The sequence below is a fragment of the Callithrix jacchus genome, chromosome 10 (assembly GCF_049354715.1).
Source record: "Callithrix jacchus isolate 240 chromosome 10, calJac240_pri, whole genome shotgun sequence".
NCBI classification, from domain to species: domain Eukaryota; kingdom Metazoa; phylum Chordata; class Mammalia; order Primates; family Cebidae; genus Callithrix; species Callithrix jacchus.
In genome coordinates this window covers 30,084,014-30,110,640 of record NC_133511.1, presented here as the reverse complement: position 1 = coordinate 30,110,640, position 26,627 = coordinate 30,084,014, and the positions used below count along the sequence as shown (strand labels likewise).

The 26,627-nt window shown below is 40.0% G+C and overlaps 1 protein-coding gene and 2 pseudogenes across 33 annotated transcripts in view; 1 reads left to right on the top strand and 2 right to left on the bottom strand.

Moving 5' to 3' along the window:
- ZBTB44 (zinc finger and BTB domain containing 44) overlaps nt 1-26,627 on the top strand; it is an 84,722-nt gene that overhangs the window by 14,777 nt on the left and 43,318 nt on the right. For 9 of the 32 annotated variants that reach the window (XM_078339831.1, XM_078339834.1, XM_078339828.1 and 6 more), the window contains one exon: nt 359-470. The exons of 21 other annotated variants lie outside the window; for them this stretch is intronic. The gene's annotated coding sequence lies outside the window, so the exon portion shown is untranslated. Of the gene's footprint in view, nt 1-358; nt 471-15,546; nt 15,664-26,627 lie in introns of all 32 variants that reach the window. 2 more of the 32 variants (XM_078339833.1, XM_054241730.2) reach the window with 2 other exon arrangements.
- On the bottom strand, nt 269-9,287 carry LOC100386796 (ATP-dependent RNA helicase DDX18-like; annotated as a pseudogene).
- On the bottom strand, nt 9,775-10,287 carry LOC100386441 (ubiquitin-ribosomal protein eS31 fusion protein pseudogene; annotated as a pseudogene). The gene has a single exon (XR_013523138.1). The product of XR_013523138.1 is annotated as a ubiquitin-ribosomal protein eS31 fusion protein pseudogene (transcript).

Below are 26,627 nucleotides of genomic sequence, written 5' to 3'. Positions count from 1 at the left end.
TATTTAAAATTAAAATATTGTATTTTTTAATACAAGAAAGACCAGATACTCCTTGCTCTGCCCTTGGGCAACCAAGACAATTAAAGCCTGTTTTATATTCCAAAAGTAAATGAGAGATGATAGAAGTAACAATGCTCAGTGCTTGCAACCCAAGTCAATTTATACTCTTGTTAGATAAGTTTAAATTCTAAAGGCTACAAAAATCCTGTTTAATCAAGGAGGAAAACATTCATTTTAGGACAAAGTTATTAAAGATGAAAGGCATGTCTTCAGTGAGAGAACTGCTTGCTATGGGATGATTTCTTGCTAATGTGTTTAAAGATTTTGGACTTCTCAACTTTCTTGGTTTTTTTGGTAGCTATATCTACCACCACTTCCCCGCTTTTTCTGCTTGCCTTCATTGCTGTTGACGTTCACATGAACAAAAGGAGGCACCTTGAAACCAAGTGACAGAGCAACTTGAGGCAAATGTAAGTTACTAACGTTAAAGATCCGTTTCAGAGCATGGAAACCATAGGTTCATGTGAACGACTTATATGCTTCCTGGGCTGATTTACGAAGAAAGTAGTTCTTTTTTTTTTTTTTTTTTCTGATTATTTTTAATTAATTTAGTATTTAGCAGAACAAGGACTAACATACAATTAAGTATTGACTTTATAACATATTAACCATATATCCTTGGGTAGCTATATTCAGTTTTTTCACCTTTAAAATGGAGAGAATCTTATCTATTATTACACAGGATTAAGACGGAAAAGAGATAGTTTGGGAAAACACCATAATGGCAGGCCTACCCCAGACACTCAAGAAATGTTTGAAATGCACACAAATACACACATGTAAGCATGCACATATGCCCTTCTAGCTTGATCTTGAAAATCTCCTATATATATGTTTGTGTATATATGTATGTATACACGCATACACACTATATATACATACTATGTATAAATAGTCACAAAATTTGAAGAAAACTGAAAATTTTCCATCATTCTGTTAAGAGCAACAAAAAGGAGAGGGATTATACTGATGTTCAGAATTGCATATTCTTTTCTTTTTTTTTTTTTTTAATTATACTTTAAGTTCTGGGGTACAGGTGCAGATCTTGCAGGATTGTTGCATAGGTACACACATGCCATGGTAGTTTCCTGTCTCCATCCCCCCGTCACCTACATCAGGCATTTCTCTCAATGTTATCCCTCCCCAACCATCCCACCCCCACTGTCCTTCCCCTAGCCCCCCACCCCTCATCAGACCCCAGTGTGTGATGTTCCCCTCCCTGTGCCCATGTGTTCTCATTGTTCCAACACCTGCCTGTGAGTGAGAACATGCAGTGTTTGGTTTTCTGTTCTTGTGTCAAATTTGCTAAGAATGATGGTTTCCAGATTTATCCATGTCCCTACAAAGGACATGAACTCATCCTTTTTTATGGCTGCATAGTATTCCATGGTGTATATGTGCTACATTTTTTTTGTCCAGTCTATTATTGACTGGGCATTTGGGTTGGTTCCAGGTCTTTGCTATTGTAAATGGTGCTGCAATGAACATATGTGTATTGGTGTCTTTGTAATAGAACGATTTATAATCCTTTGGGTATATAGTCAGTAATGGGATTGCTGGGTCTAATGGAATTTCTATTTCTCGATCCTTGAGGAATCGCTGTGCTGTCTTCCACAATGGTTGAACTAATTTACACTCCCAGCAACAGCGTACAAGCATTGCTATTTCTCCACATCCTCTCCAGCATCTGTTGTCTCCAGATTTTTTAATGATCGCCATTCTAACTGGCATGAGAGGGTACCTTAGTGTGGTTTTGATTTGCATTTCCCTAATGACCAATGATGATGAGCATTTTTTCATGTTTTTTGGCCTCATAAATGTCTTCTTTTGAAAAGTGTCTGTTCATATCCTTTGCCTACTTTTGAATGGAATCTTTTCTTGATCTGCTTTAGTTCTTTGTAGATTCTGGATATTGGCCCTTTGTCAGATGGGTAGATTACAAAAATTTTTTCACATTCTCTTGGTTGTGGGTTCACTCTGATGATTGTTTCTTTTGCTGTGCAGAAACTCTTAAGTTTAATTAGATCCCATTTGTCTATTTTGGCTTTTGTTGCCATTGCATTTGGTGGTGTAGTCATGAAGTCCTTGCCTATGCCTATGTCCTGAATGGTTTTGCCCAGGTTTTCTTCTAGGGTTTTTATAGTGTTAGGTCTTATGTTTAAATCTTTAATCCATCTGGTGTTAATTTTAGTGTGAGGTGTAAGGAAAGGGTCCAGTTTCAGCTTCCTGCACATGGCTAGCCAGTTTTCCCAGTACCATTTATTAAACAGGGAATTCCTTCCCCATTGCTTGTTTTTGTCAGGTTTGTCAAAGATCAGATGATTGTAGATGCATTACTTCTGAGGCCTCTGTTCTGTTCCATTGGTCTGTGTCTCTGTTTTGGTACCAGTTACCATGCTATTTTGATTACTGTGGCCTTGTAGTATAGTTTGAAGTCAGGTAGCATGATGCCTCCAGCTTTGTTCTTTTTGTTTAGGATTGTCTTGGCTATGCAGGCCCTCTTTTGGCTCCATATGAAGTTTAAAGTAGTTTTTTCCAGTTCTGTGTTGGTCAATGGTAACTTGATGGGGATAGTGTTGAATCTATAAATTACTTTGGGCAGTATGGCCATTTTCACGATATTGATTCTTCCTAACCATGAGCATGGAATGTTTTTCCATCTGTGTCCTCTCTTATTTCCTTGAGCAGTAGGTTGTAGTTCTCCTTGAAGAGGCCCTTCACATCCTTTGTTAGCTGTATTTCTAGATATTTTATTTTATTCTCTTTTTTTTTTTTTTTTTTTTTTGAGACGGAGTTTCGCTCTTGTTACCCAGGCTGGAGTGCAATGGCGCAATCTCGGCTCACCGCAACCTCCGCCTCCTGGGTTCAGGCAGTTCTCCTGCCTCAGCCTCCTGAGTAGCTAGGATTACAGGCATGCACCACCATGCCCAGCTAATTTTTTGTATTTTTAGTAGAGACGGGGTTTCACCTTGTTCACCAGGATGATCTTGATCTCTTGACCTCGTGATCTGCCCACCTTGGCCTCCCAAAGTGCTTGGATTACGGGCTATAGCTGTTGTGAATGTGTGTTCACTCATGATTTGGCGCTCTGTTACTGGTATATAGGAATGCTTGTAATTTCTGCACATTGATTTTGTATCCTGAGACTGTTGAAGTTGCTTATCAGCTTAAGGAGATTTGGGGCTGAGACGATGGGGTCTTCTAAATATACAATTGTGTCATCTGTCATCTGCAGATAGAGACAATTTGACTTCCTTGTTTCCTAATTGACTATCCTTTATTTCTTTTTCTTTCTTTTTTTTTTTTTTTTTGAGACGGAGTTTCACTTGTTACCCAGGCTGGAGTGCAATGGTGCAATCTCGTCTCACCACAACCTCCGCCTCCTGGGTTCAGGCAATTCTCCTGCCTCAGCCTCCTGAGTAGCTGGGATTACAGGGACGTGCCACCATGTCCAGCTAATTTTTTATATTTTTAGTAGAGACGAGGTTTCACCATGTTGACCAGGATAGTCTTGATCTCTTGACCTTGTGATCCACCTGCCTCGGCCTCCCAAAGTGCTGGGATTACAGGTGTGAGCCACCGCGCCCAACCATTTATTTCTTTTTCTTGCCTGATTGCTCTGAATAGAATTTCCAATACTATACTGAATAGGAAAGGTGAGAGGGCATCCTTGTCTAGTGCCAGTTTTCAAAGGGAATGCTTCCAGTTTTTGCCCATTCAGTATGATATTGGCTATTTGTTTGTCGTAAATAGCTTTAATTATTTTGAGATACATTCTGTCAATACCTAGTTCATTGAGAGTTTTTAGCATAAAGGGCTGTTAAATTTTGTCAAAGGCCGCCTCTGCATTTATTGAGATGATCATGTGGTTTTTGTCTTTGGTTCTGTTTATCAAAGTGGTGGATTAGGTTTATAGATTTGCGTATGTTGAACCAGCCTTGCATCCCCAGAATGAAGCCTACTTGATTGTGATGAATAAGCTTTTTGATGTGCTGTTGCATTGGGTTTGCCAGTATTTTATTGAATATTTTTGCATCAATGTCCATCATGGATATTGGCCTGTAGTTTTCTTTTTTAGTTGTGTCTCTGCCAGGTTTTGGTATCAGGATGATGTTGGTCTCATAAAATGAGTTAGGAAGGATTCCCTCTTTTTGTATTGTTTGGAATAGTTTCAGAAGGAATGGTACCAGCTCCTCTTTATACATCTGGTAGAATTCAGTTGTAAACCTGTCTGGACCTGGACTTTTTTTGGTTGGTAGGCTATTAATTGTTGCCTCAACTTCAGACCTTGTTATTAGTCTATTCAGGGATTCAACTTATTCCTGGTTTAGTCTTGGGAGGGTGTATGTGTCCAGGAGTTTATCCATTTCTTCCAGGTTTACTGGTTTATGTGCATAGAGTTGTTTGTAGTAATCTCTAATGGTAGTTTGTATTTCTGTGGAATCAGTGGTGATATCCCCTTTATCATTTTTTATTGCATCTGTTAGATTCTTTTTTCTTTTTTATTAATCTGGCTAGTGGTCTATTTTGTTGATCTTTTAAAAAAAAACAGATCCTGGATTTACTGTTTTTTTTGTTTTTTTTTTTTTTGAAGGGTTTTTTTGTGTCTCTCCTTCAGTTCTGCTCTGATCTTAGTTATTTCTTGTCTTCTGCTAGCTTTTGAGGTTTTTTGATCTTGCTCTTCTAGCTCTTTCAATTTTGATGATAGGGTGTCGATTTTAGATCTTTCTTGACTTCTCATGTGGGCATTTATTTTTCCCTCTAGACACTGCTTTAAATGTGTCCCAGAGATTCTGGTACATTGTGTCATTGTTCTCTTTGGTTTTGAAGAACATCTTTATTTCTGCCTTCATTTCATTGTTTATCCAGTCGATATTCAGGAGCCAGTTGTTCAGTTTTCATGAAGTTGTGTGGTTCTGAGTTAGTTTCTTAATCCTGAGTTCTAATTTGATTGCACTGTGGTCTGAGAGACTGTTTGTTATGATTTCCATTCTTTCGCATTTGCTGAGAAGTGATTTACTTCCAATTATGTGGTCAATTTTAGAGTAAGTGCAATGTGGTGCTGAGAAAAATTCATATTCTATGGATGTGGGGTGGAGAGTTCTGTAGATGTCTATTAGGTCTGGGCTTGGTCCAGATCTGCATTTCAAGTCCTGGATGTCCTTGTTGATTTTCTGTCTCGATCTAATATTGACAGTAGAGTGTTAAAGTCTCCCACTATTATTGCGTGGGAGTCTAAGTCTCTTTGTAGGTGGTTAAGAACTTGCTTTATGTGGATAGTTAGCTCTTCTTGTTGCATTGATCATTTTAGCATTATGTAATGCCCTTCTTTGTCTCTTTTGATATTGTTGGTTTAAACTCCATTTTATCAGAGACTAGGATTGCAACCCCTCCTTTTTTTGCTCCCCATTTGCTTGGTAAATCGTCTTCCATCCCTTTATTTTGAGTCTGTGTGTGTCTTTGTATGTGAGGTCGGTCTTCTGAATGCAACACAACAGTGGGTCTTGACTTTTTATCCAGCTTGCCGGTCTGTGTCATTTGAAAGGGGCATTTAGGCCATTTACATTTAACGTTACTATTGTTATGTGTGAGTTTGATCCTGCCATTTTCTTACTGGCTGGTTGTTTTGCCCGTTAGTTGATGGAGTTTCTTCACTGCATCATGGGCCTTTACCATTTGGTACATTTTTGCAGTGACTGATACTGGTTGTTCCTTTCCATGTTTAGTGTTATCCTTCAGAAACTCTTGTAAGGCAGGTCTGGTGGTGACAAAATCTCTCAGCAATTGCCTGTCTGTAAAGGATTTTATTTCTCCTTCACTTACGAAGCTTAGTTTGGCTGGATATGAAATTCTGGGTTGAAAGTTCTTTAATGATATTGAATATTGGCCCCTACTCTCTTCTGACTTGTAGGTTTTCTGCTGAGAGATCTGCTGTGAGTCTGATGGGCATCCCTTTGTGGGTGACCCGACCTTTCTCTCTGGCTGCCCTTAGCATTTTTTCCTTCACTTCAACCCTGGTGAATCTGATGATTATATGCCTTGGGGCTGCTCTTCTTGAGGAGTATCTTTGTGGTGTTCTCTGTATTTCCTGGATTTGAATGTTGGCCAGCCCTGCTAGGTTAGAGAAGTTCTCCTGGATTATATCCTGAAGAGTGTTTTCCAGCTTGGATTCATTCTCCCCGTCACATTCAGGTACACCAATCAAGTGTAGGTTAGGTCTTTTCACATAATCCCGTATTTCTTGGAGGCTTAGTTCATTTCTTTTCACTCTCTTTTCTCTAATCTTGCCTTCTGTTTTTATTTCATTGAGTTGATCTTCAGTCTCTGATATCCTTTCTTCTGCTTGATCAGTTTGGCTATTGAAACTTGTCTATGCATTGCAAAGTTCTCATGCTGTGTTTTTTAGCTCCATCAAGTCATTTATGTTTTTCTCTAAGCTGGGAGGAGGAGAGTCATTATGGTCTTTGATGGTTTCAGCCTTTTTGTGCTGGTTTCTTCCCATTTTGTGGATTTACCTACCTTTGATCTTTGAAGTGGGTGAGTTCGGATGGCGTCTCGAGTGGACATCCTTTCTGTTGATGTTGAAGCTATTTTTTTTGTTGTTTTTTAGTTTTCCTTCTAACAGTCAGGTTCCACTGTAGGACTGCTGGAGGTCTACTCCAGATCATGCTTGCTTGGGAATCACCTGTGGGGCTTGCAGAACAGCAAGGATTGCTGCCTGGTCTTTCCTCTGGTAGCTTCATCCCATAAGGGTACCCGCCAGGTGTCAGCCAGATATCTCCTGTATGAGGCGTCTTTTGGCTATGCAGGGGTCAGGGAGCCACTTAAGGAGACAGTCTGTCCCTTGTCTGCCTACAGAGGCACTGCTGAGCTGTCACCGACTCAGTCCAGCTGCTATGTAAGCTTCCTCTGGCTTTTGTTTACACAGGCAGGTTTAGAACCGCCTCAGCAATGGTGGACACCCTTCCCTCCACCTTTGCTCGATAGTCCCGGGTCAAGCTTGAACTGATGTGCTGGCTGCAAAACTCTCAAGCGAGAGGGCTTCAGTTTGCTGCTCTTTGCAGGGTTGGTGGGACCCGCCTAGCCGTATCACCTGTCTCCCTGCTTTTAGCTCCCCCTCTTTCTGGGGAGCAAGTAGCTCTGTCCCTCAGGTACTCTCGGTGCTAATTAAAACGTCCGCCCAGATCTGTGCTGACAACCCCTGGCACCGGCCAGAGCTGCCACTCAGATCTGTGCTGTTAACTCATAGCGCTTTTCAGCCCAGCAGGGATCTCCCAGTCTGTGGGTTGCAGAGGCCATGGGAGAAGCATGGTATCTGAACCACAGTGCAGGGGGCAGTGGGCAGTCGCCAATCTTCTGGTCAGTTGTACTTCCTGGGTGAGGCAGCACCCTGCCCTGCCTTGGTTTGCCCTCCTTGGGCTACACCCACTGTCCAACCAGTCCCATTGAAATGAACCTGGTACCTTAGTTGGAAATGCAGAGATCATTCGTATTCTGCAGCTCTCTTGCTGGGAACTGTTCTCCAGAGCTGTTCCTATTTGGCTGTCTTGGTGGAATCGAAAGTAGTTCTTTTTAATCAGTTTCTCAAGCTTAGACTGAATGTCAGAAATTTTAGACCAGGAAAAGTTCGATTCACTTAATGGAACCTTGGATTGTTTCAAGAAGCAAAGAAAACCCAATTCTTCTGGGCACAAAATGAGCAAGACATCTCCTCTCCTATTTAGGCCTCTAGCTGTTCTACCCACATGATGAATATATTCCTTAGAGTCATCTGGAAGGTCATACTGAACATCCAGTCACCTTCAGAATGTCCAGCCATTGCCGCCACGTCTGTATACAGTAGTGTTCCCAATTGCAGAACTGCAAGAATGTGGCTGTAGGCTTATTTTGCTTTTGCTTTCCATGAATGGCCAAGATGGGCAAATCAGTATAGTTTAGCAACTCATAGTGGTGTTTCACGGACATACAAGATGAAAAGAAGACCATAAGCTTCTTTTGGTTCTTCTTAAGGAATTTAAAGAGCAGAAGGAATCTCTTTTCAGAAGGACAAACAACATATCCTTGCTAAAGACCTTCCACTGTTGCATTAGCTTTATCATCATCAACAGCAACATACAATAGCTCCTTTTTCAGAGAAATCCTCACCAGGGCTTCAACATCTTGAGTTTGGATGGCAGAAAAGAACATAGTCTGTCTACACGTTGGCAAAAGTTTAATAATTTGCTTTAATTCTTCTTCAAATCCAACATCCAAGATATGATCAGCTTAATCAATAACCATACACTGCAGGGTTTTATACATAAACCCTGGGGTATTCTACATGTAGTCCAGCCAGCTGCCTGGTGGGGCCACAGTGATGTTGATCCCATCAGCAAATTTCTGTGCTTCAGCAGATCTGTTAGTACCACCCATTGTCAACCCTTAGGTATGCACGTGGTGAGTCAGAACACCAAAAGTTTGCATGGCTAATTCTCTAGTAGATAACGACTCCCATTCCATTCCTGGGCATGAACTTTAACTTAACAATGAATTCAGCTGCAGGGATGTGAAAAGCCAGGGTTTTAACACTGCCTGTTTTTGTAGCTGCTAGAAGATCCCTGACTTCCAGAAGTGGTCTGATACTTTTATGCTGAATTTCAGTCATGTTTGTAAAACCCATTTCTTTTATTGCCTCCAGAGTGTTTTCACTGATAAGATTACATAGAGAAGCAAATGAAGTATCCTGAAAAGCTCCTGTCAGTCTCAGGGACTGGCTGGGCACCACACTGCCATCATTATCTGGCTCCTCCAAATTATTTTCTCTTTCTTTAGGAGTCTCGGCACTTTCTTCAGATTCACCTTTTTTTCAATTTTTGCTTTTTTTGTATCAAGCCCAGCATCATTCATCATTTGTCTCTTTTTCTTTTTTGATTCTGAATTGGGAGACCTCGTTGCTGCTATTCCATTGGTTAATATAGTGGATTTCTGGGGAGATTTTTTAACTTTCGTATTTTCTACTGCTACTTGAGACATATCTTTATTTTGAGCTTCTGATAAGCCCACATTCATAGAATGTTTTGATTTTTTTAAACTTTCCACCTCATTGTTTTCTTCAGACACATACCCATTTTGAGTTTCTGATAGGGTCAAATTTGAGGCCCCCTGCAACTTTAAAATCTCAATAGCTGCCGCAGTTTGAGATTCTGCTTCTCAGTCTTGTGCAGGAGTTTCATCAGCAGGTAAAACATACTGTCCAAAAAGTGCGTAGACTGCAGTGCCCCACATAGTATGTCTACTCAGCTCTCAGGGCTGACATAAGCATATATGTGGTTGCACTCTCAAGTACTTGGTGTAGACACTTAACAATTCTCTTTAGGGAAAATAAGAGCTCTTTAAGTGCTAGTTGACCAAAACTGACTTGAATTTTACTTGCTCATGTAAGGAGCCAAATGGATGAATAAGATAGATAGGCTTTCTATTCAATCTTTCTTTCTAGTAATATGATGTGAATAGCAGATATCCCTTAAGTACCGTGATTAACCCATTTATGCCTAGTGTTCCATTATTGAAACGCTAAGTATGTGTGACTTATTTCTGTCCTACTGCTCAGGTCATCACTAAGGTCTGATTGCAGAAATTCAAAAAATTGCAACCTCTGGCTTAAAGGCATAAATGGGTTAAATTCTTTTTTTTTTTTTTTTTTTTTTTTGTTAGTTCATGTCTTTTATTAACTCGGTTATTTGTCTTCTGGTTTGTTAAAGCAGTAAGTCAGACAACATTTGCCACAATAATGTCTGTCAAAGTGGCTTGCCATAAACACTCCAGCACCACATTCATCAGAAGGGCATTCTCGACGAAGGCAACTAATTTTGCCATTCTCATCCACCTTGTAATATTTCAGGACAGCCAGCTTAACCTTCTTTCTCTTGTGCTTATTCTTCTTGGGAGTGGTGTAAGACTTCTTCCTTTTCTTAGCACCACCACGAAGTCTCAACACAAGATGAAGAGTAGACTCCTTCTGAATGTTGTAGTCAGACAAAGTACGTCCATCTTCCAGTTGCTTGCCAGCAAAGATCAGTCTTTGCTGATCAGGAGGAATTCCTTCCTTATCCTGGATCTTGGCCTTTACATTTTCTATCGTATCCGAGGGTTCAACCTCGAGGGTGATGGTTTTTCCCGTAAGGGTTTTCACGAAAATCTGCATTTTGGTGGCGGCCCCACGTGAGGCGCAGATGGCGGATCGAAAAGGAAGAATGTCGCGCAGGCCCCAAATGGGTTAAATTCTTACAAATGGCAGTATGATGGAGTAGGGAGAAAGAACTGGGAATTGAATTTTTTTTTTTGGTCAGATATACCTCTGTGTAAATCCTGGTTTCGTTACTTAATTATAGGGATATGGACAAGTTAATTTGATTTTCTGTCTCCTCATTTAAAACTGGATTTTCTTTTTTAAAGACAGAGCCTTCTTCTGTCACCCAGGGTGGAGTGCAGTGGCCTGATCTCAGCTCACTGTAACTGCTGCCTCCCAGGTTCAAGCAATTCTTATGCCTCAGCCTCCCGAGTAATAGCTAGGATTACAAGCATTCACCACCACAGCTGGCTAATTTTTGTATTTCTAGTAGAGACAGGATTTCTCTGTGTTGGCCAGGCTGGTCTTGAACTCTTGGCCTCAAGAGATTCACCCATCTAGGCTCCGCAGAGTGCTAGGATTACAGTTGTGAACCACTGTGCCTGGTACATAACTGGATTTAAAAAATTCTTTTACCAGAGTTTGTGAGTCCAGAGTGAGATAATGACATTTGGCAGGAGTTACTCAATGTATATTTTATCTTCCCTTGATGTAGAAAGTAACAATCACCAGGAATTGGAGACTACCAGCAATGAGAATAAATCCTAATCGTTTAATGTTACTGATTTAATTGATTTATTGATAACATTCCATTACTTTTTTCAAATCTCTGAACTAGAAAGGGCTTATTTGTAGAGAAACTGATTAGAATCTTTGTTTCATTCAAAAATTACTAGTTATAAAATGGTCTTTTTTTTTTTTTGAGACAGAGGTTTGCTCCTCTTGCTCAGGCTGGAGTTGCCTCGGTTCACTGCAACCTCTGCATCACGGGTTCAGCTGATTCTTCTGCCTCAGCCTCCCAAGTAGCCGAGATTACAGGCATGTACCACCATGCCCAGCTAATTTTTTTTTATTTTTAGTAGAGGTGGGGTTTCACCACGTTGGCTAGACTGGTCACGAACTCCTGACCTCATGTGATCCACCCACCTTGGCCTCCCAAAGTGCTGGGATTATATGCGTGAGCCACCATGCCTGGCCGAATGGTCTTTTTTTTTTTTTGTACAAGATCTTGTTCTGTCATCCAGGCTGGAGTATAGTGGTGAAATCGCAGCTCACTGTAGTCTCGACCTCTTAGACTCAGGTGATCCTCCTGCCTCAGCCTCTTGTGTAGCCAGGACTACAGGCACACAGCAGCACACTTGGCTAATTTTATTTTTAGTAGCGACAAGGTCTCTCTGTGTTGCCCAGGCTGGTCTTAAACTCCTAGGCTCAAAGGAGCTTCCTCCCCTGACCTCCCAAAGTGCTGAGATTATAGGCATGAGCCACTGTGCCAGGCCTAAAATTTTTTTTTTTAACTCAGATAAAGTATCCATTTGAAATTCTCCCTGAAAACTTAAAAAAACACTTAAGGGAAGTAAACTAGTGTCAAATAAAGATCACGAAACACCTTCATTAGTCTTCGGAAAAAGAAAAAGCATGTTCCCAAATATGAGTTCTAATGTGAATCCAATCTAAAAACTTGGTTTGCGTCATGGGAAAATATAGATATTTACTTAAATTGATAAGAGTGACAAGTTTAGAGCAAAATATAAAATATGAGGTACTGCTGTATTTGTAAAGAAAATAGATTGTTAATAGTGAGAAGCATCTTAATAACTTTTGGTAGGGTGGTTGAGTTGTAATTTTTACTAGTTTGAGTACATATATATAATCGGCCATGTAAGTTTAATGTGAAGTTTCTACTTTGAGCTGTAGTTTTTCCATTCTTAAATCAGTTGTTTTAACAGGTTTTCTACAAAACGTTTGTTGTATATGTTATACTCTTAAAATACTATTTATATATTTTGCTTATTAATTGCAATTAAGCTGTTAATAATAATGTGGTTGAACATAAAAGAATAATATGCTTATCACAAGAATAAGCACCATAAATCAAGAACATCTATTCTGCAACTTTTAAATGCACACTCTTTATTTTTTAATTTTTAATTTTTTTCTTATGTTTTTGTTGCATACCAGTATACACACTCTCTTAGGCAGTTATAGAATACAGACAGGGCTCAAGCTTTTCTGTCAAGTTGCATGTAGGCCCATGGCCTACATTTTTTTTTTTTTGTTACAGTAAAAATATGTAAATTATTTACTGATGACTTACTGTATGTAAAATATTGTAATGATGGATAGAATAGTGACTTTTTATGGAATCACTGCAGTATAATAAGCAATATTAAGAGTATTACACATAAATAGTATAGAAACAGAAATAATTAACATCTGCTGGTTTGTCCACACAAGTACTTGTACAAATAAAGCATAGTGGCTTTATTTGTAATAGCCCCAACTGCAAACAGCTCAAGTCTGTCAGCAATGAAATGACAAACAGATGATGTTACGTCCATGCAGTGGAGTAGTATTCAGCAATAAAAAGAACAAAAATCCATAGGCCCAACAGCATTGATGAATCTCAGAATTATGCCCAATGAAAGAAATCAGACAAAAAGAGTACATACTATGTAATCCCATTCATATAAAATTCTAGAAAATGCAGCTACTAAAGTGAAAAACACTGATAATTTCTGGCAAGGACAGGAAGGTGAGATTGCAACGAAACTTACAGGAATCATGGCAATATTCCTTATCTTGATGGTGGTGATGATATATGTCATAAACTCATCAAAATGTATAGTATACAGTTTCTTGTACATGAATTATATCTCAGGAAAGCACTCAGTGATTTTTAAAGAACCTATGCTGGGAGTACAGATGTGATTTATTCCATAAATATATTAGAATAATCATTGTAGAGATAGAGCGTGTACTCTGGTAAACCTGAATTGATACGATATCAAACGTGGGATCAGTGAGCCAAATAGAAATAGTTAGAGCCAAATTAGTGAGCCAAATAGTCAGAGGTTCTGAATTTGAGTCCTTGTTAGGCCATATTTTCTCTAATCTTTATTTTTCTCATCTTTAGTTTCATTAAGATTTTAAGAATATATTTGAAAGAACATTTGAAAATGACGTAAAAATGGAAGGCTGGCCAGCCACAGTGGCTCACACCTGTAATCCCAGCATTTTGGGAGGCTGAGGGGGGCAGATCACAAGGTCAGGAGTTTGAGACCAGCCTGACCAACATGGTGAAATTCCATATCTACTAAAAATACGAAAGTTAGCCAGGCATAGTGGCAGGCGCCTGTAATCCCAGCTACTCAGGAGGCTGAGGCATGAGAATTGCTTGAACTTGGGAGGCAGAGGTTATAGTGAGCTGACATCATACCACTGCACTCCAGCCTGGGCGAAAACCCAGATTCCATCTCAAAAAGAAAGAAAGAATAAAGGAAGGCTTTGCTGGCATTTAGGTTAGAAGGGAAAACAAAATAAAGTAGAACTTGATCTGTTGAGATCAGTGAGGAGGGAATTCCAAAAAAGGACTAGAGCTGGGGAAGTGGAAACATGTATGGTATATTTGGAAAATGATGAGTCAAAATCAGTTTAGGACAGAGTTCATTTTGCAGAGTAGAGAGGGAGAGATAGCAACCTAAAGTATCTAAAAGCATAATAGAGACTATAAAATAGTGAGAAAGTTTACCATCAAGATATAAGTTGCTGTTAGTAGCCCTATAATCTTAGCCAAGTGATCTAAGCGCCCAAAAGATCTAGGGGAGATTCCATTCCTTGCCTCTTCCAGCTTGTGAGGGCTGCAGGCATTCATCTTGTGACCATATTACTCATCACTACAGTCTTCGCATTGTCACGCCACCTCCTCTTCCCCGCCTTTCACCTTCTCCTGTGTGTGTCAAGCCTCCATTCTGCCTTTTTTGCATGAGGATACTTGTGACTGTATTTAGGGCCCACCTGGGTGATCTGGGATAATCTCCCCCATTCCAACATAATTCATTCCATCTGCAAAACCATAAAGGTATCATTCACAAATTCAAGAGGTTGGAACATGAACATTTTGGGATTTTTAGCTTTTTGGAGTTGGTGCTGTCATTGACCAGAGTACTTGAAAAAGAAGACATTTTTGAGAGATGATAATGACTTCACTTGGACCTTTTGAGGTACCTGTGGGACATGTGTATGAGGGTATTCACTTTATATTATCAGAAAACCTTGAATGAAGTGGCTTAAACAATAAGGATGTTTATTTAAAACAGAAAGAAAGCACCCGCAGAGATGGTTAAATAAGCAATTCAGTGATATCCTTGAGGATATAAGTTCTTGCTTTACCATCCTTAGGCTGGCTCTCCTGTGGTAACAAAATGACCCCCACAGTTCTAGACCTTCAATCCAGACATGAAAATGTTTAGTTGGCTTGTTCTGTGTGTCTTTTTTTTTTTTTTCATCTGCAAGGATACCTAACCTCTGAAGCTACCTAGCAGGTTCTATTTTTCTTGGAAACATAAACATTCTCCTGACCACCAACGTTTACCTAAATTTTTTATATCTACATTGCAGATTTGTTCAGGTAGGAACCCCTTCCTCAAATACACAAACATTACACCCATCTGTCTTAAGTGACAAGTGGCAAAACAGATGCCTTGAGCACTTCCTACATCATACTATTTTACTACTTTTTGGTATTCAGATTTGGTAGAATCTTGCGGAACTATCTTTCTGTGGTTTATTTAAACAGCAGTCCATTCACCTTGCTTAGTCTTCTTTAAGTTTTTGTCTACAAATTCCTAACCATGTCTTTTTGTTGTTGAGACAGTCTCACTCTGTCACCCTGTTCCTAGAGTGCAGTGGCGAGATCTCAGCTGACTGTAACCTCTGCCCTCTGGGTTCAAGCGGTTCTTGTGCCTCAGACTCTCAAGTAACTGGGATTACAGGTGCACATCACTACGCCTGGCTAATTTTTGTATTTTTAGTAGAGATGCAGTTTAACCATGCTGAGCAGGCTGGTCTCAAAGTTCTGACCTCAGGTGATCTGCTGGCTTCTGTCTCCTAAAGTGCTAGGATTACAGGCATGAACCACTGTGCCTGGCCCATGTCCTCATTTTTAACATTAAACTTGAAAACAGTGGTCAATGTAATCTGGAGACTCCTGGGGATCCCCCGAATCTTTTAGGGTGTTCGTGAGATCAAAACAATCTTCTAGCAGTGTTTAAAGACATTAGTAGTCATTTTTCATTCCAGTCTTTCTCTCTCAGATATACGATGGAGTTTTCCAGAGGCTACTTGAAATGTGATTTTTTTTTTTTTTTTTTTTGAAACAGAGTCTCACTCTGTCCCCAGGCTGGAGTGTGATGCAACAGTCTCAGCTCACTGCAACCTCTGCCTCCCAGGTTCAAGTGATTCTCCTGCCTCAGCCTCCCAAGTAGCTGGGACTTCAGGTGTGTACCACCATGCCTGGCTAAATTTTGTATTTTTAGTAGAGACAGGGTTTCACCATGTTGGCCACGCTGGTCTTGAACTCCTGACCTCAGATGATCTGCCTTTCTTGGCCTCCCAAAGTGCTGGGAACGTGATACCATAACAGACTTAACACGTGAGAATTCAGCTGATTTTCAATAGACTTTAAGAGATATTCAAAAATCAGTGCTACTCTTACCCTTTTCTTTTTTGGGGGGGGTCTGAGAAAATTTAGTTTTTTGAAAACTATGTTGTCTTAAAACATAACAGACTTACTGTTATTTTTAGGTGAATAATTTTTAAACTTCTAAGTTTTAATTTATAATATGGTAAATATTTTTAGATATAGTTTATATAAATAAGAGCTCTTTTGGGTTCTCAGTAAATTTTTAGGGTGTAAAGAGGCCTGATATCTGAGTTTAAAATCTACTCTCTAGTGTTAACCACATACTCCAAAGTTTTTCCATTTCTCCAATATTTTTCCTGTCTCTTACTATTATCAGTTATCATGTATCATCTTTATAAGTTGCAGGATTTGTTGCAAGTACTTCACAGTCATTCATACTATTTAATATTGATCCTGTTTATGGGAGCAGCATGCTTTCTCATTCTTTATTAATATATCTCTGTATTTTATTTCCACCATAATTACTTACCTCTGTTTAGTAGTATTTTCAGCATTTTTACTGTTTTTGTGCTTATTGAACATGCTGGATTTAATAATATTCTTAAGTACCTCAAAACTAAGGGTGGAGAACAAACCAATGAAGACTAGAGAGCCAAGACTTACATGAGCATACCCATTGTTATCATCTCTTGGTAATGGGCATAATTAACACTCTTGCTCTGAGAAATGACTTTGATTTATCAATAAACATTTATAAGTGGGGAGTATCTGTAATTTTTATAAACTTGGCTGTGAAGGGAGAGTGCCTGAGGGATGATACCCAGTTTTGATGGGAGATAAGGAATGGGACATGGAGAATGAAACGTGAGTACTAGATTTTAAGCTATGGGTGCCTGAGCAATTGAAGGCATCCATCCTTAGCAGATTAAGAAATGCTATAGTGGCATGGTAGTTGGGAAATAATTTGAGTTTGTTTTCAGACATTGAATTTCCAGGATGGCAGACACATTCAGATGGAATTGTCTAGCACTCTAGCTGGTCAGTAGAAGCCCAGAATTGACATTCAAGTCAATTCTGAGTCAAAGGTGAGTCAGAGATCTGTCAATAATGATAGCTCATCAATTACTGCTGCACCATATTCTTGTATAAACAACCTATGCTAGGCACTGGGCACTTTACATAGACTCATCTCATTTAATCTGTATAACAGTCCTCAGAAAGCTCACTTGTTTAAGGTCATCCAGCCACTATAGTCATATAACCATGATCAACATGCAGGTCTGTCGGAACTAAAAAGCAGTTGTTCTACCTAGTGTACATGCTGTCTCCAAGCAATATTAATATATTCATTGACAATTGAATTAAATGTGAAATACTTAATGCATGAGGTGAAGAAATCTGTTACTCAGTTTTAGGAAGACAGTAATTCTTTTAATTAATGCTTAGTAATATGTCAGAAGACAGAGTCTCGCACTATCGCCCAGGCTGTAGTGCAGTGGCGCAATCTCTGCTCACTGCAATCTCTGCCTTCTGGGTTCAAGCAATTCTTCTGCCTCAGCCTCACAAGTAGCTGGGACTAGAGGCATGCACCACCACACCCAGCTATTTTTTTTTTTTTTTTTTTTGTATTTTCAGTAGAGACAGGGTTTCATCATGTTGGCCAGGATGGTTTTGATCTCCTGACCTTGTGATCTGCCTGCCTCAGCCTCCCAAAGTGCTGGGATTACAGGCGTGAGCCACCATGCCCAGCCAAAACTCAAATATATTTATCCTTGTAGTGATCTTCTGTAGTTCAAAGGGACAGGGATACTAGGAGTGTCTATGGCAGATCTAGAATTAGAAACCTTAATAGAAATTGAGTTATTATGGTGTGAAGTATACTTTACTGGGAAATTTTCAGGTAGTAAGTTTCAGAGAATATTCAAATTAATAGATCTTTTTAAAAGTTCATTGTAATTTTAAAAATACATTTACAGGTTGAAAAGTATGTATTTTTCTGGGATATTCAGATAATCAGAATAGGCTGATGTCTGTCATGTTTGCAATCACTTTTTTCTCTTTAGGTTGTTAGGCAGCAAATAACTGTAGCTAAGGACTCAGCTTTTAATATTCTGGCCCATTGGTAATTTTTTCATTTTTTAAAAGATCATTTTGTTATAGAATTTGCCTTATTTCCCCTCGGTTTGAAAATTTAGAAAAGAATTTACTGTAATGAGTCATAACATTTGTCCACACCAATCTTTTTAGTTGTGTAGTTTGTCACTTTTGGGATAGTTGATTTACTGGTTTGAACAGATTTAATATTTTTATTCTAATAAGAACAGTTGTTCCTTTATAGAAACAGTTATTCTTAACACTATTATCAACTCACTAGAAAGAATACTTGTAGGTGGGCTGGGTCAGTGGCTGGAGCATTACCCCTGCTACAGACCAGCTGCCAGCAGTGTTGAGAGCAGGGTGGACAGCCTGGGTTGGTCTCAGGATTTGTTCTGTGCCTTGTAGAGATCACTGTCAAAAGAAGGAGAATGTGGGCACGAATTGGTTTGGGAACAAATACTACTCCGTTCCAGAGTACAAGAACTGGAGAGGTGAGGACAAACTATTCAAGAGAAAAGAATTGTACAAGCAGCAAATAAAAAAGTAGATTGTGAAGTAGGGGATATTCCAACAGAATGGGAAGCTTGAATCAGAAGAACAAGAAAGAGGCTGAGTGCGATGGCTTAAGCCTGTAATTTCAGCACTTTGGGAGGCCGAGGCAGGCCGATCACTTCCGGTCAGGAGTTCGAGACCAGCCTGGCCAACATGGTAAAACCCCATCTCTACTAAAAATACAAAAACTAGCCAGGCGTGGTGGCGTGTGCCTGTGATCCCAGCTACTCGGGAGGCTGAGGCAGGAGAATCACTTGAACCCAGGAGGCAGAGGTTGTAGTGAGCTGAGATCAGGCCACTGCACTCCAGCCAAGCCAACAAGAGCAAAACTCCATCTCAAAAAAGAATGAGAAAGACTGCACCTACTGTGGAAGAAATACTAAAGAATGAAAAATACAGAGAAGAAATTAAAAAGCAAGGATTTTTATGAAAACCAAAAACTCCTTAGTAAAGAGACCAGTGAGGAACTCTTGGCTTCACCAGTTCAAACTCAAAGGACATGGCTTTGCTCCATACTTTGGAAAGGAAGAACCCTCGTTGGCTCCCACCAGCACTGGTAAAACCTTTCAGCCAGAATCCCAGATGCCACAAGATAGAGCCACAATCAGTGAATGCATTATAGTCAGATCATTTTGTATATATGGATGTGACTATTTTGACAAAAGAAGTTAAATTTTTAAAAAGTAAAGTATAATTTAGAGAGACTGGTAAGTTAGAGAGATTGGCCCCCAGGTCCTGTTTTTACAGTAATTTTTGTACAAAGCAGTGGACTCTTAAGAACCAAGTAATCTGTGCTCCATCCCTAGCTTGGACATTAAGGTATTGACTTGTTTTACCTTTCTGGGCTTTAGTACTATATGCCACCAGTAAATGTTTTTTAAACTAAACTTCATTTCCTGAGCCATAAAATAATCTATTCACCCGTTAAGCTCTTAAATTCAAATTTATTTATGTCTGGGCGCGGTGGCTCAAGCCTGTAATCCCAGCGCTTTGGGAGGCTGAGGCGGGTGGATCACAAGGTCAGCAGATCGAGACCATTCTGGTCAACATAGTGAAACCCCGTCTCTACTAAAAATACGAAAAATTAGCTGGGCACGGTGGCGTGTGCCTATAATCCCAGCTACTCAGGAGGCTGAGGCAGGAGAATTGCCTGCACCCAGGAGGCGGAGGTTGCAGTGAGCCAAGATCGCGCCATTGCACTCCAGCCTGGGTGAAAAGAGTGAAACTCCATCTCAAAAAATAAAAATTCAAATTTATTTATTCTATTTGAGTGTTTTTTCAAATCTGAGGGGGTAAAATATTGCCTCTTTTTCAATCTATTCATTCATCCTTTGTCTTTTTCTGTCTCTAACATAACACTCAAGCCATTAGTAGTAATAATTATGGTATAAGATAATGAAAACTACCTGTCCCAGAGTCATACTCCATACTCTGGCATGTGGTTCCTCTAGAGACAATATAATATTGACTATATTAGAGCAAAAAATTTTCATAGCTCTCTGTATCTCCAAAGACTGGTAATTTATAGAGCTACTGTATCTCTGAAGCCTTGTTTTGTTTTTTTTTTGTTTGTTTGTTTTTTTTTTTTTTTTTTTTTTTTTTTTTTTTTTGTATAGACGGGTTTTCACCATTTTGTCCAGGCTGGTCTTAAGCTCCTGAGCTCAAGCAGTCTACCCACCTTAGCCTCCCAAAGTGCTGGCACTATAAGCATAAGCCAGTGTGCCCAAGGTAAAGCCCTGTTCTTAACTAGCTTCATTCAGGGTCCTCAAAGGAGATCTTAGCAGAGGTTTTGTGATTACTGTCACTTGATCAGCTGTGAAGTAAAAGAAGAGCTTCAGGAATTGGACTTCTATAGCTTAATTGCCACATACTTTTGTAAAGTACCATGAATAGTTGTGGCAATTAGAAATTACCAAAGTGTTTGTGATTATTAGTTATTTGAATGGGTTCCTGCCACACACACCCAGCTAATTTTTCTGTTTTCTTTTATTTATTTATTTATTTTTTAAAATTGCATTTTAGGTTTTGGGGTACATGTACAGAACATGCAAGACATTTGCATAGGTACACACATGGCAGTGTGTTTTGCTGCCTTCCTCCTCTTCACCCACATTTGGCATTTCTCCCCAGGCTATCCCTCCCCAGCTCCCTCCACCCCCGCTGTCCCTCCCCTCTTCCCCCTCAATAGACCCCAGTGTTTTGTACTCCCTTCCCTGTGTCCATGTGTTCTCATTTTTCATCACCCACCTATGAGTGAGAATATGCGGTATTTCATTTTCTGTTCTTGTGTCAGTTTGCTGAGAATGATGTTCTCCAGATTCATCCATGTCCCTACAAATGACACGAACTCATCATTTTTTATTGCTGCATAATATTTCATGGTGTGTATGTGCCACATTTTCTCAATCCAGTCTATCATCGATGGGCATTTGGGTTGGTTCCAGGTCTTTGCTAATGTAAATAGTGCTGCAATGAACATTCGCGTGCATGTGTCCTTATAGTAGAACGATGTGTAGTCCTTTGGATATATACCCAGTAATGGGATTGCTGGGTCAATTGGAATTTCTATTTCTAAGGACTCGAGGAATCGCCACACTGTCTTCCACAATGGCTGAACTAGTTTACACTCCCACCAACAATGTAAAAGTGTTCCTATTTCTCCACATCCTCTCCAGCATCTATTGTCTCCAGATTTTTTAATGATCGCCATTCTAACTGGCGTGAGATGGTATCTCAATGTGGTTTTGATTTGCATCTCTCTAATGACCAGTGATGATGAGCATTTTTTCATATGATTTTTGGCCTCATGTATGTCTTCTTTTGTAAAGTGTCTGTTCATATCCTTTGCCCATTTTTGAATGGGCTTGTTTTTTTCCTCTAAATCTGTTTGAGTTCTTTGTAAATTCTGGATATCAGCCCTTTGTCAGTTGGGTAGACTGCAAAAATTTTTTCCCATTCTGTTGGTTGCCGATTCACTCTAGTGACTGTTTCTTTTGCCGTGCAGAAGCTGTGGAGTTTGACGAGGTCCCATTTGTCTATTTTGGCTTTTGTTGCCAATGCTTTTGGTGTTTTGTTCATGAAGTCCTTGCCTACTCCTATATCCTGAATGGTTTTGCCTAGATTTTCTTCTAGGGTTTTTATGGTGCCAGGTCTTATGTTTAAGTCTTTAATCCATCTGGAGTTAATTTTAGTGTAAGGTGTCAGGAAGGGGTCCAGTTTCTGCTTTCTGCACATGGCTAGCCAGTTTTCCCAACACCATTTATTAAACAGGGAATCCTTTCCCCATTGCTTGTTTTTGTCAGGTTTATCAAAGATTGTATGGTTGTCGATATGTTGTGTTGCCTCCGATGCCTCTGTTCTGTTCCATTGTTCTATATCTCTGTTTTGGTACCAGTACCATGCTGTTTTGATTACCGTAGCCTTATAGTATAGTTTGAAATCTGGTACTGTGATGCCCCCTGCTGTGTTCTTTTTGCTTAGAATTGACTTGGCTATGCAGGCTCTCTTTTGGTTCCATATGAAGTTCATGGTGGTTTTTTTCAGTTCTGTGAAGAAAGTCAATGGTAGCTTGATGGGGATAGCGTTGATTCTGTAAATTACTTTGGGCAGTATAGCCATTTTCACGATATTAATTCTTCTAACCATGAACATGGAATGTTTCTCCATCTGTTTGTGTCCTCTCTTATTTCATTGAGCAGTGGTTTGTAGTTTTCCTTGAAGAGGTCCCTTACGTTCCTTGTGAGTTGTATTCCTAGGTATTTTATTGTTTTTGTAGCAATTGTGAATGGCAGTTCATTCTTGATTTGGCTCTCTTTAAGACTGTTATTGGTGTACAGGAATGCTTGTGATTTTTGCACATTGATTTTATATCCTGAGACTTTGCTGAAGTTGCTTATCAGTTTCAGGAGTTTTTTGGCTGAGACGATGGGGTCTTCTAGGTATACTATCATGTCGTCTGCAAATAGAGACAATTTGGCTTCCACCTTTCCTATTTGAATACCCTTTATTTCTTTTTCTTGCCTGATTGCTCTGGCTAGAACTTCCAGTACTATATTGAATAGGAGTGATGAAAGAGGGCATCCTTGTCTAGTGCTAGATTTCAAAGGGAATGCTTCCAGTTTTTGCCCATTCAGTATGATATTGGCTGTTGGTTTGTCATAAATAGCTTTTATTACTTTGAGATACATTCCATCAATACCGAGTTTATTGAGGGTTTTTAGCATAAAGGGCTGTTGAATTTTGTCAAATGCCTTCTCTGCGTCAATTGAGATAATCATGTGGTTTTTTTTTTTTGGTTCTGTTTATGTGGTGAATTATGTTTATAGACTTGCATATGTTGAATCAGCCTTGCATCCCCATTGATCATGATAAATAAGTTTTTTTATGTGCTGTTGCAATCGGCTTGCTAGTATTTTATTCAAGATTTTTGCATGTATATTCATCATGGATATTGACCTGAAGTTTGCTTTTCTTGTTGGGTCTCTGCCGGGTTTTGGTATCAGGATGATGTTGGTCTCATAAAATGATTTGGGAAGGATTCCCTCTTTTTGGATTATTTGGAATAGTTTCAGAAGGAATGGTACCAGCTCCTCTTTGTGTGTCTGGTAGAATTCGGCTGTGAACCCATCTGGACCTGGACTTTTTTTGTGTGGTAGGCTCTTAATTGCTGCCCCGACTTCAGACCTTGTAATTGGTCTATCCATAGTTTTGGCTTCCTCCTGGTTTAGGCTTGGGAGGACACAGGTGTCCAGGAATTTATCCATTTCTTCCAGGTTTACTAGTATATGTGCATAGAGTTGTTTGTAATATTCTCTGATGATGGTTTGAATTTCTATGGTGATTTCCCCTTTATTGTTTTTTATTGCATCTATTTGGTTGTTCTCTCTTTTCTTTTTTATCAGTCTGGCTAGTGGTCTATTTTGTTGATCTTTTCAAAAAACCAGCTCTTGGATTTACTGATTTTTTTGAAGAGTTTTTCATGTCTCTGTCTCCTTCAATTCTGCTCTGATCTTAGTTATTTCTTGCCTTCTGCTAGGTTTTGAGTTTTTTTGATCTTGCTCCTCTGGCTCTTTCAATTTTGATGATAGGGTGTCAATTTTAGATTTCTTCACTCTTCTGATATGGGCACTTATTGCTATATATTTTCCTCTAGAGACTGCTTTAAATGTGTCCCAGAGATTCTGGTATGTTGTGCCTTCGTTCTCGTTGGTTTCGAAGAACTTCTTTATTTCTGCCTTCATTTCATTGTTTATCCAGTCAACATTTAAGAGCCAGTTGTTCAGTTTCCATGAAGCTGTGCAATTCTGGGTTAGTTTTTGAATTCTGAGTTCTAACTTGATTGCACTATGGTCTGAGAGACTGTTTGTTATGATTTCCGTTGTTTTGCATTTGCTGAGCAGTGCTTTACTTCCAATTATGTGGTCAATTTTAGAGTAGGTGTGATGTGGTGCTGAGAAGAATGTATATTCTGTGGATTTGGGGTGGAGAGTTCCGTAAATGTCTATCAGGTTTGCTTGTTCCAGGTCTGAGTTCAAGCCCTGGATAGCCTTGTTAATTTTGTGTCTCATTGATCTGTCTAATATTGACAGTGGAGTGTTAAAGTCTCCCACTATTATTGTGTGGGAGTCTAAGTCTCTTTGTAAGTCATTAAGAACTTGCCTTATATATCTGGGTGCTCCTGTATTGGGTCCATATATATTTAGGATCGTTAGCTCTTCTTGTTGTATCGATCCTTTTACCATTGTGTAATGATCTTCTTTGTCTCTTTTGATCTTTGTTGCTTTAAAGTCGAATTTATCAGAAATGAGAATTGCAACTCCTGCTTTTTTTTGCTCTCCATTTGCTTGGTAAATCTTCCTCCATCCCTTTATATTGAGCCTTTGTGTATCCTTGCATGTGAGATGGGTTTCCTGAATACAGCACAGTGATGGGTTTTGGTTTTTTATCCAATTTGCCAGTCTGTGTCTTTTGATTGGGGCATTTAGCCCAATTACATTTAGGGTTAATATTGTTATGTGTGAATTTGATACTGCCATTTTGATGCTAGCTGGCTGTTTTGCCCGTTAGTTGATGAAGATTCTTCATTTTGTTGATGCTCTTTAGCATTTAGTGTGTTTTTGGAATGGCTGGTATTGGTTGTTCCTCTCTATGTGTAGTGCCTCTTTCAGGAGCTCTTGTAAAGCAGGCCTGGTGGTGACAACATCTCTGAGTACTTGCTTGTTCGCAAAAGATTTTATTTTTCCTTTACTTATGAAGCTCAGTTTGGCTGTATATGTAATTCTGGGTTGAAAGTTCTTTTCTTTAAGGATGTTGAATATTGGCCCCCACTCTCTTCTTGCTTGTAGAGTTTCTGCTGTGAGTCTGATGGGCTTCCCTTTGTGGGTGACCCGACCTTTCTCTCTGGCTGCCCTTAGTGTTTTCTCCTTCATTTCAACCCTGGTGAATCTGACGATTATGTGCCTTGGGGTTGCTCTTCTTGCGGAGTATCTTTGTGGTGTTCACTGTATTTCCTGGATTTGAGTGTTGGCCTGCCTTGCTAGGTTGGGGAAATTTTCCTGGATAATATCCTGAAGAGTATTTTCCAGCTTGAATTCGTTCTCTTTGTCCCCTTTTGGTACACCTATCAAACGTAGGTTAGGTCTCTTCACATAGTCCCACATTTCTTGGAGACTTTTTCATTCCTTTTTGCGTTTTTTTTCTCTAATCTTGGTTTCTCGTTTTATTTCATTGAGTTGATCTTTGACTTCTGATATTCTTTCTTCTGCTTGGTCAATTCGGCTGTTGAAACTTGTGCATGCTTCGCGAAGTTCTCGTGTTATGTTTTTCAGCTATTTCAATTCATTCATATTCCTCTCTAAGTTATCCATTCTTGTTATCATTTCCTTCAATCTTTTTTCAAATCTTTTTTCAAGGTTCTTTGTTTCTTTGCATTGATTTAGAACATGTTCTTTTAGCTCACAGAAGTTTCTCATTATCCGCCTTCTGAAGTCTGATTCCGTCATTTCGTCACAGTCATTCTCTGTCCAGCTTTGTTCCCTTGCTGGTGAGGAGTTTTGGTCCTTTGTAGGAGGCGAGTTGTTCTGGTTTCAGGTGATTTCTTCCTTTTTGTGCTAGTTTCTTCCCATCTTTGTGGATTTATCCACCTGTCATCTGAGTAGTTGCTGACTTTTCAATTGGGTCTCTGAGTGGACGCACAGACTGTTGATGATAAGGTATTTCTGTTACTTGGTTTTTCTTCTACCAGCCTAGCCCCTCCGCTGTACAACTGCTGAGGTCCACTCCAGGCCCTGCTTGTCTGGGGTACACCTGTAGCAGCTGCAGAACAGTGAGGGATGCTACCAGTTTCTTCTTCTGTTATCTTTGTCCCAGAATGATGCCCGCCTAATATCAGTTTGATCAGTCCTTTTTGAGGTGACTCTGGATATACAGGGTCAGGGAGCTGCTTGAGGAGACGGTCTGTACTTTATAGGAGCTCAAGTGCTGGGCTGTGAGCTCCGTTGTTCATTCAGGGCTGTTAGGCTGCTACATTTATGTCTGCTGCTGCAGAACTCTTAAAACCCCTTTTCTTCCTCAGATGCTCTGTCTCGGGGAGTTGGGGCTTTCTTTATGAGTGTCCGTTGCACTATCCTGCCCAGCTAGGAGGCAGTCTAGTCACTATTTGCCTGCCGAGGCTCCGCCCTGCTGATGTGGGGTCCGCCCTGCTCCTGCCGGCTCTACCCTGCAGCGGAGTCTCTCTGTTATGGTGGGTTGCCTTGGCAATGGCAGGCTGCGTCAGCAATGGGAGTGTACCTCAGTAGGGGTGGATTGCCTCGGTAATGGCGGACGCCCCTCCCCCACCGAGCTGCACCGTCCTGGGTTTAGCTGTGCCCGCAGTGAAACTCTCCACCCGGAGCGTTTTGAATTGCTGTTTTGTTTGTCCCTGTGGGGGTGAAACCCACCAAGCCTGCTCGCCTGGCTCCCTGCCTCAGAGCGCCTTTTTTTTTTTTTAAGTTGAACAGATGGCTCTCTCCCAGGTGTTTTGGTCGCCCGCTGTTAGGGCACCGGGATCTGTGTGATTTCCCGTGCAGCGAGCCACTGCGCTGGCTCAAACGCCACTTCCCAGGAATCTCCTGGTCTGGCTCACTGTTCAAGTCCCATTTAATCAGATAGATATGCTAATCTGCCCTCCCA